At 40.8% G+C, this 13665-nt stretch overlaps 1 protein-coding gene across 5 annotated transcripts in view; it reads left to right on the top strand.

Annotated features, from left to right (window-relative positions):
• Positions 1–13665, top strand: part of LOC126253457 (6-phosphofructo-2-kinase/fructose-2,6-bisphosphatase 2) — a 370956-nt gene that overhangs the window by 298067 nt on the left and 59224 nt on the right. The window lies entirely within an intron of this gene.

Here is a 13665-nt window from a genome sequence, read left to right as displayed (position 1 = left end):
CTTATGTTACAGCAAAACACAGAAAAGCACAATGTACCTGATTTTGTGTGCATAAAGCTAATGTCCTAAAAGGATGTGTTTGAAGAGAGAGTCACTAAAGGATATTGGGCATGCAAATTACTCATGTTATCTTTAACTGTATTGATATGAAAAGTCTGAGAGAGTATGTGAAGATTTATTTCTGTAATACGTACGTCCACAGAGAAGTTATACTTACTCATCGACTAGGTCAGGCAGATTATCAATTTTCAACAAACCTAGTTTTCTCATACACACAGAATTTTGCTGACTCAACAGTGAGAGCCAAATGTTATTTTAAACAATGGTATGCATAGGTTGGATAAAGTATATACTAATGTCATCTGTTGGAAGGTAGAATAATGAAGTAGTAAAAGAAATTTTAGGCTCCTTTGCAAAAATCCTCTTTGAAGGATAACAGCCGCATCTAGGTTAAAGCTACTTTGACAACAGTTGTCGGAGGCCTTTTATTCTTATAACTTAGGGATAGTCAATCTTTTTTTACCTACCGCTTACTTTTCTATCTCTATTAGTAGTAACATATTCTAACCTCCCACCGGTTCCACATTAATGTTAATAGACAAGGGAATTAACTTTACTTTGTAGAATTTATTAAGCAGAGTCACACTAAGTTAAAGCATATACTAATAATTACTTACCAAAAACTTTGTCAAAATTTAATGCAGTTTATAAACTGCAGTATAATATATCTCAGCTTTCTTATATAGGTCAGACAGAGTGGAAAGTTAAGATCAGCTTTCGTGAACACTTACTCAACAAAGACGGCGAGAATTCCAACCTTACTTGGTCATTACATGTAACAGTCATAATCTTAAGAACCCCTGCTCCAGAAAAGTCTCTCTCTCTCTCTCTCTCTCTCTCTCTCTCTCTCTCTCTCTCTCTCTCTTCCAAGTGCTTCTTTCACCCTGTACCTGAATCCCCCCCCCCCTCTCTCTCTCTCTCTCTCTCTCTCTCTCTCTCTCTGCCTCTATCCTTTCCTTCCTGCCCGTGAATCCCAGCCAAAATTGTTATTTATGTATAATTTTACCAATGTTGGCAACGTATTTATTTACTTGAAGTTTGCAACATGTCACCTGATTATACAAATGAGTATGAAATTTAAGACACATAAATTTGACAGAAAAGTATTTGTTTACTCCTTAAAATATTCAGCAACTCAACCTAAGAACTCCACAATTCTTTAAAACTTAATGCAAATAATGTTGATATATATTCTTTGTACTTGGAGATAATGTTTCTGTTTTACTGTACGTTCTTTGCACCTAGTAGTTTCCAGACACCATTTTTGTTTACAAAATATGACAGTTTACATGTGATGTGTTACGACAGAGAAAGTAGCCTGTGACGACTGGAGCTATTCTATTTTACTTGTTTGTTTTCACCTTTAGATATACTCTTATTTGTTAATCAAAAAACCACCTCAAAACAATGTTCTTAAATAGTGCTTTTGTTTCTCCATCAGACAGTGCCACAAGTTACCCCAAAATCGTAACACAACACACACATAGGGCATACTAAAACAAGTAAATCCACCTGATGATGGACGTTTAAACCTTCGAAACGGGTTTTGGATATAAATAAACGGTGACTGGTAACAGTAAACTTGTTGTTTCATTCGATCGGCGAGACTTCATAAGTCAAATTTTGCAGAATATCTCAAGATAGAGAAACACACATCGTCCTCCTCATCCTTGCTTAATATAGAAATTTTGCATACAGTTGACAAGGGCTAAAAAAATGAACCTTTTAGAAAAAATTGAAATTTATAAACAGTTTCACCTAAATTCAAAAGAGTTGTTAAATGATCAATTTGCATTAAAACGCAGACATTATTTTGATTGCATATTATCTGTTATAAAATGTGAAAATTAACCCATTCCTTTTATATATTAGAACTGCTCTGATGTGAATGTCATATTACTGTTTTTTCTTTCATATATATATATATATATATATATATATATATATATATATATATGCAATCAAAATAGTGTCTGCTTTTTTATGCAAGTTGATCATTTAATAACTCTTGAATTTAGGTGAAACTGTTTATATATTTCAAATTTTTCTAAAAGGTTCAACCTGCATTTAAAATAATTACGTACAATATGTACATTTCTGGACATGCCATGACATTATGCATCTATGATGACGATATTGACATTTCCTAAACAAGTACTAAGTAAGTTTCTGTATTATAGTTCTTATATTTCACATAAATATTCAGCTGGGATCTAAAGATTTACAATATCCCTAATTTCGTAGGTTTCTGAAGATGACACATTGATTTGTCAAAACTGGTAAAGCATAATAAAAATATATTTGCGACTGACGACTAAATGTTATTGTGAAAAATATTTACTACAGTTACTGAAAATTACAGCCATGAATAAAATAATATACCTAATGAAAATGTTTTTAAAATCCTCCCGTCCACCTTGAAAGCTGTAGTGGCCGGTAGGGACCAGTTTGACTACCAGTGATAAACGCATGACGAGCCTCGCGCTTTCAGGGGTCCCCTACCAAACTGCCTGTTTAAAGCTCTGAAATTACCATATCACACATACAAAATTGCGTGTATTTTCTAGAACGTCAAGAATACATTCGACGCAATTCTATTTTATTAAACCACATTTTACGTATTACAACTTGGCAGAAACGTTTTATTTTCATGCCGTGCTCCACTATAGTCTACTGTGCAGTATTACGAACCTGCCCCACAATACTGTCATTTGAGCTTATGTGCCTGAAATTGTTAACGACTTTTTAAAATTTATTTATTTATTTTGGCTTGAAGCAACACTGAGTATACAGACAGCAGTAGTTATAACTGTAAAGAATTATCATAAAACATTGAGTTATGGTAAAACGACAGAGTAAGCACAGCTTTATGGACAATACTTTGTAATGAGAAGATTACATTACGCTATTATAATAATAGTTTCATATGGAGTATCGATGGTAGGCAGTGGAAACCTCGAAACTCGATCTGTCTGTGAAAACCTCGTAATTCCAGTAAGCAGTAACTCCATTATAAAAGGGAGATTTGAAAGTATTAAATAACTAGGTTTCTACTATAAAGTTACACATGAAGCAACATTATCTGTATCACTTTATATATTTTTTTAAGAAACAGTATTTGCTACTTCTGTAATATTTAACAAATTGGAGTTTTCATTGTCTACTATTGGTACCTTATTCAAGATACAAGATGATCCGTTTGAGATGTCAGTAAAATAAAACACTGTGTACAAGAAACTATTCAAACTTATTGCTTGTTAATGGTACACAGATGCGGAGGAGAGTCTTGAGTTTGTGCCCGAAATTTCCGTGATAGCACAGTAGCGCTCAACACGTCGCCATTGCGAATTCGGCACATATCATATACCTCGCGTCCATGTTGCGCCACGTGGCGCGTAGCATTTCTGGAGTGATTCTCTGAAAGGCCGCTGTAATTTACGTCCGTAGGATGGCCAGATTCTGTGGTCGTTGTGAATACAGTGTTAACTTTAACGCAGTTCCAAACAAAATAAAAAAAAAGTAGGCATTAGTCCGAGGCTATTAGGAAGCCATATGATAGGTCAACCACGGTCGTACCAGCGATCATGGAATATCTAGTTTAATTGTTACAGCACTATGAGTGCCCAATGCGGTGGAGCGCCGTGCTGTTGATGGTTAATGATGCCAGTATCCTATCTTGCTGTGATTGAGTCCACATGCTACTCGATCATTTCAAGGTAATTGACGGCACGAACAGCTCCTCCACAAAAAATAATGGGTCCGTAACGTTGTGCTGACGTATGAAAGCCCGCTGGGCCTATACGATACTCGAAAATTTCACGTAGCATATGACACACTGAGCGCGTTGATGTAGCGTAATGGCCATTTTCACTTAACAATCGAGAGACACGGAGCGCGTTAACTAGTGCCGCCTCCGTACAAATGTATTTTCGACATTTGGTGTTTGCGTTGTCAACTACGAGCGCTGATGGCTTACCTCCTGGAGCATGGTCACTGCCCATCATTTTCACGTATATTGCAGAAAGTTACTCAGACGTATGCACATTAACTTAATAAATACAACGTTATACTTTTGTGACATCTCAAACGAATCACCCTGTAGTTTAAGCCCTCATGTACACATCCAGGTCCTTAATTTAAAAGGTATACTAAGAAACAATAATTTGTATCTTCATATACATAAGTATATACTAGTATACATACAAGTTCATAATTTAAAAAAGTGTATTCTTTTAAGTAGTCTGCCATCAAATTGTACTTATTTATATTGAATCTGTAGAGTAAAGAGTTGGCACTAATGGAGGGAAGCCTCTTGCAACTAGTTTCCTGTATAATACTTCTTATGCTTCCTTGCATTTACATGCGAGTACTATTGATTCCGATCGGTCACGTCCGCTTGTTCCTGATCACACCGTCCAGAAACTAAAATTTTTGTTCGATGTAAATATGCGGGATAACATCCGTGTCCCAGCCTCATAATGAACGATAGACGTCGCGTGACGTTTACATAGCTTGACATAGTCGAACTACGGTCGGGGAGAGATGTACGGTTGTATGAGCGCTAGATGATGCCCCCACTCAACATTGCTGCGATACATGAGAGGTCACGGTTACAGTCATGGTAAGCAGGTTTCTTGGCTTAAGTGTGAAATCAGTATGAGGGGTTGGCGTTATACGGCATTGTCCTTCACTAATGCTCGTCTTCACTAGGCAGTCCACTGCTTCGTTACTGTGTCGTTATGCAAGTTCGCATGCAAATCGTTTGTTAATAAACCATCTCACCAAAAATATTTGCAGGCTACTCAGAGAAACAATCGGACTCAAGCAGGATACTCCCCAAGTTAATAACTATCAGTTTGAATTAAGGTTAAAGATAGTCTAGCCCAATTACTGGCCGGCCGGAGGGGCCGAGCGGTTCTAGGCGCTTCAATCCGGAACCGCGCGACCGCTACGGTCGCGGGTTCGAATCCTGCCTCAGGCATGGATGTGTGTGATGTCCTTAGGTTAGTTAGGTTTAAGTAGTTCTAAGTTCTAGGGGACTGATGACCTCAGAAGTTAAGTCCCATAGTGCTCAGAGCCATTTGAACCACTTTTTGATAAATGTATGAAGTTATGGCGATACTTTTGAAATGATAAACAACTTACTTATTCTTTTCCATGTATCATGTTTTCATTTGACTGTTCTTTATATTTCGTGTCGTGTTCATTTCTAAGTACTCCATTTCCCCTTTCTTGTTCGATGTTAGGTGTTCTGATTTATGGAGCGTTTATGTCCTCACTAATGAGTACACCACCATAGCTTTGCTTTTCAAGAGATCGCCTTTCTGTTGTACCCATTTTCGTGGTGTATGGATTCATCCAAATGGTCTTTATGAAGAAGCGAACTAAGAGAGAGCTAAGAAGATAGAACTAGCGTATAGGTCAACGCAAAATAGATTCTACAGAAAAGTTATCTCCTAAAGAGTAGAGATGAAGCGTTGTACTAAAATAGTGAAAATAGCCGCACTCTGTAGTTCAGAATGCCTGACGTTGAACAACAGGGGGGAATGGAGGGACTAGAGAAGAAAGGGGGCTAACGAGGCAGTCCATGACTGAAGAGTCTGGGGAAGAAACTCGATGAAATGACGCACAGCAACGGACTTGTCTCGACCGCGTTACTGTTGCACCATTTCTAATATTCTTCTTTCCGAGTTTCGTAGCATCACTGGATTTGACCCTAACGAAACCAACGCATTTTCAGTAACACACATTACAGGGGGGGGGGGGGGGGGCGGCGGAATACTTTATACCTACTCTAAAAAATAGAAGAAAACAAAATTTGTTAATTGTTGTGGGCTTACATTACAACGTACATTTTAGAGAGGTACTGATCAGTACGTATGGTCAAGAACCTGAAAATATCTTTTAGCATACTCTTAGTAATAACATCGCACTTTAAATTACTTGTAATACCAAGGGGGCTATTTCCCGACCACAACAAAAAATTTAAAATACAAATTTCGTTTATTATTGTTGACTTTTACTCACAACAGACTTTTGAAGGCGTATTTGATGTGTACGCAGAGTCCTGTACCTGAAAATATAGAATACGGCATTCGTTCTGAAAAGTCACAGCTACTATTAACACTTAAATTTTTCATTGAGTTTAAGTGAAAAATATAGAACATTTATGGAATCTGGTAGAAGACTTAATTAAAAACAATTAATATTTTTCTCAAAATTTTAAAATGTGAAGTATCTGTTCAGATTTCAGTATTTTCAAAAGATGAACGTAAATTAAACTCGCCCCCCCCCCTCCTTGGTATTGGTTAAAGGCCAGTCTTTCAAAAAATAGAAAGTAATTACCCTCCTCTGCCCTTCCTGATACCGTGTACCATAAAGTCTAAGACTCCTTAGCTCCCTGCAGTGTAGGTAGAGCGTAAGTTTTTGACATCGCTGCCAAACGATAATCAAATTAAAAGTAAGCCTCAGGCAAATTGTCTATCAGATAATGTCTTTGAACAAGCATGCATTTTGCGTATCGTCATCTAGTTAGTAACCCTTTTAGTTTTTACACACAACCATATTTGTGAATAACCTGTGCGCAAAGGTACGTCACATTGCTAAAGCAACGAAAAAAACCGGTCAAAACTTACCATATGTATATTTACTAGCTATGACACTTCTAGGAACCCAACTCTATCTTCAGATTACAGTTTTGCATTGTAGATGATCAACGTGGTCCCTATGAACACCACATCGTCAGATGTACTGCAGTTTCGCGCAGTTTGCGCTGTGTGTTACCCTAGTGAGCCCCGCATCAGAACTTGTACCCTAGCTGTGTTGAATGTAACGTTGATTCCATCACCAGTGCTGGCATAAAAGTTAAATTTTAAGATATTATCCAACTTACACCGTCCGTCCATATAGTTCCGAAACTGATTATCTATTCCTGGCGTATGAGCGATATCAACGCAGTAACTACGGTAGCAGCTTGAACCAAAAACCGTAAACAGATGTGCATTCGACCAGTTAGCTGTGAGCAGGCATGACGTTTCTGTGTCACAAATCGCAATGGAGCAACACCCAGGATGAGGACAATTCTTTTCAGAAAAAAATCAGACTTGGTGTTGTCAATACGGCAAAATGCAGAAATTCACGCGAAGGGCTATCACCGACATTCATGGCAATGTGACGCTCGAGTTGAAATGACAGTTTGACATTGTTGTATGAACGTTTTGTGAGTTTTACTGAAGTGAGAGATAACTATGTACAACATCTGAAACATTTAAAGTATCATCTAAACGTTTCTCTATTTTTTTATTAATCCAGTCTCGAATCATTTTGGACTAACAGGGTATATTTCGTAACCACTAGTTGAGAACTTTAAAACATGGATTCTCCTATATTAACCTAATTACTTCTGTGTTAAGTGTTAACTATGATCTCTCTCTCTCTCTCTCTCTCTCTCTCTCTCTCTCTCTCTCTCTCCCAACTGGGTTCAGAGTTCCTGATTTGTTCCCTTGTATTACTAGATCCATAACTGGCGCTACTGTGAGATTTACATAAATATGTTACTATCGCTGTTGCAAAATGCACGAAATTCAATTTGAGACTGGTCATTCGGCATTAAGTAAATAACTTCGCTAATAGCTTTTAACGCTGTGATATCCTGACGATACTGATCACTCCCAATATATATCTTGTACGACACTGACGTAAACTATGTGGAGACTCGAGTTATTTCATTTGACGCTATTTTTACGATCTTCTAGACAATTTGCATCTTCCAGCGGTGAATCTGAGGTTTCTGAACTGCAATAAACAGCTGGGGAGATCCCCCTTCTTTGTTTATCATCTCTGATTTTAAATTAGTGTGTCATTTTAATAAAAAATTACTACTCTGTAATTTGATTTCCGTAGTACACATTTATTACTGTTGCTCTTGCTGTACTTCTACACTAACAATTTCGTGCTACATGTTGAGGATACAGGAAAAAAATAAACAAGTAACGTCAATTGGACGCCAGTTTGGTCATCGTTTAGCATCCAACATATTGAGACAATTTGACTTTTACTCTATCTATTTGTAACCTATTTGTCATCACACTCACATTAGGGGATGGAAATGTCTTTCTCGTATGTGGAGTCGCAAGTTGCATCTCTTCTGGCTTGTTGGAACGCTTGCTTTGTGATGTCTAGATTCTCCTCGGCAAATCGAAACCATGAGGCTGATTAAAATGGAAGGAGATAAGTCTTGGCAAGATGGAATTGTTACAGCTCACATTTCTCCTCACGTTTCATTTATGTTGCATTGTGATTCGAGTAGCCTCTTCGCTAGTTCTGAGTAATTCGCGGCAACGTTGAGATTGACACTGAGTACTAGTTCAGATTGACAAGGAGAGGGGAGCAAATGGGCTATACCAGCAAACGAATTGATTTAAAAAAAAAGATGTAAATCGAAACTTCGGCCTCGTACTAAGGAGTAGCGCACAAAAAAGAAAACCCTAAGATAAATCGAAACCTCGGTGGTCATAGTAAGGGCTAGCGCCCACGGGTGATTTTTGTCACCGTGACAAAGAGTTACTGTCGTGTCATTCCTTAAATGTGGCGTGCGCCCGCGAAAGATGACAGTCACTGAACAGTTTTTGAAATCCAAGCGTCATTTGTCTATATGGCTTTTGAAGAGACGGTCATTATTTGAGAACTCATGAGACGTAAAACAAAATACGATAAAAAGGGTGCCGTGTACACCCCATTTGGAGTGACTGGCTAATAAGTAGAAAGTTTTACACAATGTTTCAAGAACTTCGAAAACATCAACAGAATTTTTTTCAATATTTTCCAATGAGTGTAGAAAATCTTGACGAATTTCTTCGCTTTTTATCTGCTTTAACGTACAAAAATAAGAACAGGAGATTGTATACACTGCCTGAACAAAATTTGCCCCAGGCACTTAAAATATTGTTCGACTGCTTTTTACCCATCCTTTAATTTTCAAATTTAAGTTTGAATGATCCTTCAAATTTTTGTCGAAAGGTGTTGGTCTTTTTACCACTCCTATACAAATATCATTATTAATGTCGTCTTCGTGTACAACCACGTTGCAAGAAGATGTTGGTGCCATGATTGTGTGTCGCTTTATGTTAGTGGGAAAACAAATGTGGAACGGAGAATGGGTGTAGAGTGACAATTTTATCACGCGTGCGCGCTCAGCGGCAAAAATCTAGCGAAGCGGTGACAGTTTTGTCACGAGCTTGTTCGCGCGTCGGCGGACAAAAGTGTTACTCCGTTGTTACGTCGTAACATGCGCGCATCTGCGTACGAGGACTGTCGATATTTTTAAAAATATGGTGTAATTGATGCATCGATATTTAAAAAGTATAATTATCGGCCCTCGATAACTCGAAGAAAAAATATCGACGTACCGGCCTATAAAAATATCTGCTGCACATTGTAAATATAATGCCAGTTTTAGAGCTGAATATTTAAATTTTAATTTATTATTAGATATTCTGTACATGAACAAGCCAGCAGCCCGCTTATCCCTCTTAGAGTAAGAATTGAAAGGAAGACGATGCACGTTCACGCTTGGCGATAACCACTTTGCTAACTATGGTAACTGCAAGTAAGTAGCACAATAAAAGGTATCCGTCGTTCGGTTTCGCCACATGTCTGATTTGTCGGGAGCAACTCATGTCGACTTACCCGTTTTTTTCTTTCCTGCAATGCCAACTACCTAGCACTTGTAGTGTTAAAATTGCATGGTGAAGTTAAACATTGCAGTTTCTGTTGGTAGCGTCGAGCACCGACTACATCAGCATTTCCCGTCACGCTTCTCCGCCCTCCGCAAAGACCAATCTTGTCATTTAGATTTTTGCTCATCATTTTCAGCAACTGTTTTGAAAAATGCCGAAGTGAAGAAATAATAATTTTGCGAAATTTTGTTTTGAAGCAAGTGGTGTGCTTTTTCCTCAAATCGGTAATCTTGTTATTCCATTCACACCGCCCCCCCCCTCCCTCCCTCGCACCCGCATTCATTCGGATTTCTTCTTTGTGGCACCTATTCATGGTTCTTACAGTGAAAGAGAGAGACTGATGAAAGCAAAAAGTAGTAGACTCCTCCACACTGACGGTAAAATTACGTTCTACTACAATTTCTAAAGAACAATTTCAAATACACTCCTGGAAATGGAAAAAAGAACACATTGACACCGGTGTGTCAGACCCACCATACTTGCTCCGAGACATACTCACTGCGAGAGGGCTGTACAAGCAATGATCACACGCACGGCACAGCGGACACACCAGGACCCGCGGTGTTGGCCGTCGAATGGCGCTAGCTGCGCAGCATTTGTGCAGCGCCGCCGTCAGTGTCAGCCAGTTTGCCGTGGCATACGGAGCTCCATCGCATCGCGACAGCGTGGACGTGAACCGTATGTGCAGTTGACGGACTTTGAGCGAGGGCGTATAGTGGGCATGCGGGAGGCCGGGTGGACGTACCGCCGAATTGCTCAACACGTGGGGCGTGAGGTCTCCACAGTACATCGATGTTGTCGCCAGTGGTCGGCGGAAGGGGCACGTGCCCGTCGACCTGGGACCGGACCGCAGCGACGCACGGATGCACGCCAAGACCGTAGGATCCTACGCAGTGCCGTAGGGGACCGCACCGCCACTTCCCAGCAAATTAGGGACACTGTTGCTCCTGGGGTATCGGCGAGGACCATTCGCAACCGTCTCCATGAAGCTGGGCTACGGTCCCGCACACCGTTAGGCCGTCTTCCGCTCACGCCCCAACATCGTGCAGCCCGCCTCCAGTGGTGTCGCGACAGGCGTGAATGGAGACGTGTCGTCTTCAGCGATGAGAGTCGCTTCTGCCTTGGTGCCAATGATGGTCGTATGCGTGTTTGGCGCCGTGCAGGTGAGCGCCACAATCAGGACTGCATACGACCGAGGCACACAGGGCCAACACCCGGCATCATGGTGTGGGGAGCGATCTCCTACACCGGCCGTACACCACTGGTGATCGTCGAGGGGACACTGAATAGTGCACGGTACATCCAAACCGTCATCGAACCCATCGTTCTACCATTCCTAGACCGGAAGGGAACTTGCTGTTCCAACAGGACAATGCACGTCCGCATGTATCCCGTGCCACCCAACGTGCTCTAGAAGGTGTAAGTCAACTACCCTGGCCAGCAAGATCTCCGGATCTGTCCCCCATTGAGCATGTTTGGGACTGGATAAAGCGTCGTCTCACGCGGTCTGCACGTCCAGCACGAACGCTGGTCCAACTGAGGCGCCAGGTGGAAATGGCATGGCAAGCCGTTCCACAGGACTACATCCAGCATCTCTACGATCGTCTCCATGGGAGAATAGCAGCCTGCATTGCTGCGAAAGGTGGATATACACTGTACTAGTGCCGACATTGTGCATGCTCTGTTGCTTGTGTCTATGTGCCTGTGGTTCTGTCAGTGTGATCATGTGATGTATCTGACCCCAGGAATGTGTCAATAAAGTTTCCCCTTCCTGGGACAATGAATTCACGGTGTTCTTATTTCAATTTCCAGGAGTGTATTTACGATAACTTGCTAAAAAATATATATAAAAAAAAGTCTGGCCTCGATATTGCCATTTCGATATCGATATTTCATCAACAGCCCTGCTACGCATATATCCACAGACTGGACAAGTGCCGCGTGGTTTGAGGCGCTATGACACGGACTGCGCGGCCCCTCCCACCGGAGGTTCGAGTCCTCTCTCGGGCATGGGAGTGTGTTGTCCTTAGCGTAAGTTAGTTTAAAGTTGTAGTAAGTAGTGTGTAAGTCTAGGGACCGATGACCTCAGCAGTTTGGTCCCTTAGAAATTCACACAAATTTGAATATTTTTTGTTTGGACAAGAGTGACGTCTATCCTCACACTGGACAACAGTGACGAAACAGTGGCGCAGTGAATGAGGCAGTGGAGCAATCAGTTTGAATCCACGCGCAACCATACACATTTGTGATATTTAGCATGGTTAAATTGAGGAAAACGCTGTCTCCGTGTAATGTATAAAACTTTTTCAAACGTCTAGACTGCTACAGTTTTTTACAAGGGTACCGATTTCAACCGCTTTATGTGGTAACCAGCTTGAAAAGTTATGATTAGAAAACTGTGACGAATTATTGTGGTTTACAGAGAGCAAGCCTTTCGTCAAAAGAAGTATCGAACCAGTTCGCATTAACTCGTACGAACAGGACCCCTAATCGGAAAGTACGAGGGATAGTAATAAAGTTTTAATTATTGTCTAAGTTACGTAATATATTATTTACTTATTTGCTGATATTTGTCTGTACTCCTGGTACACACTGAAATCTCCCCGTTACATCTAGAGGAGCCGAAACAAAATAGCGCAGCCCATTGATTAAAAGTGGAGTATGGTGTGGTAATAACTATGGATCGCACAAGTGATGAGACCCTGGTGCTCAAAGACTGCGTTATCACAACCGAGATGGTAGTGGGAAAAGCGAGAAGTAAGTCATGGACCAGTTTTCGAGATCTTGTACGCTATTTTGAACATGACAAAGGCCGTCTGCTAGGTTTCACGACTGCTCTCCTCCATTCAAAAAGCCCGTGGTACTGAGGCAGCAGAGGAAATGCTACAGATGACTTCTGTCCGCTTAATCACTATGGCTGAGTGCTGGGTATATCAGAATGGCCCCGAGATAAAGGAGCAAGCCAAGTGGATTCGCCACCGCGGTAAAAGGGCCGTCATCTGGCAATGTGGCGCTGGTATTTTTTAAATGATTGTGTGGTGCTAACAGATAATGTAGAGGAGCCTAATATCGAACTGTCATGGCGAGGAAGAGAAGAAATACACAAATACTATTAGACTTCAGGTGCACAATTTATTGGCAGCAGATGAAAATTTGTGCGGAACTGGTACTCGAGCCTTAATTTTCCTGCTTTTTGAGGGCGGTTGCCTTAACCTTTTTGGCAGTCTGAGCACTGTTCCTCGACCGATGCAAACTTCCAAATGTCATCCATGTGTCCTCGTCCTACATCCCCACAGTTGCTGTGATTCCTGCACGGGAAGAGACAGTCGTTGCGTCTGCTATACATGTAATATAATTTAGGAGTCGGTCCAGGAGGCGTGCTCGGATAGCTGAAGTGTTTAAGGCGACCACTCGCGTAAAACTGGAAATCCAGGTTTGAGTCCCAGTCCTGCACAAATCTCATATGTGGCCAATATGTGTAGCTGAAGTTACTCATATTAAAAATTACGAATACATTTCTTGTGTGCATGCTTGAAGAATACAGCATAGTACACCGTAAACCAAAGACGTTGCAAAATAGTGTCATGATGAGGTTAAGGGAAGATCTTAAGATGAAGCATCACAGGAGGTTGTCAGAGGTGGTGTTTTTTGCTTCACGACAATGCCCCACCTGCTGTGCAGCTCACAGTTAAGACATGGTAATGCTTTTGGGGTCACGTATCGTACGTGAAAAATGTGTACATGCAGTGACTTTTTGCTCTTTCATCGGTTGAAGAAACATTGCATTATGAACGTATCAGGAAACAATTCCCTTCAGTGACCCATAGGTATCTCTTAGTTCTTTGAAGCATAATTCACACAACAGCAT

Source organism: Schistocerca nitens, chromosome 4, assembly GCF_023898315.1.
Source record: "Schistocerca nitens isolate TAMUIC-IGC-003100 chromosome 4, iqSchNite1.1, whole genome shotgun sequence".
Classification (NCBI taxonomy): domain Eukaryota; kingdom Metazoa; phylum Arthropoda; class Insecta; order Orthoptera; family Acrididae; genus Schistocerca; species Schistocerca nitens.
The sequence above is the reverse complement of the archived record's forward strand: the minus strand, read 5'-3'. Positions and strand labels throughout refer to the sequence as shown.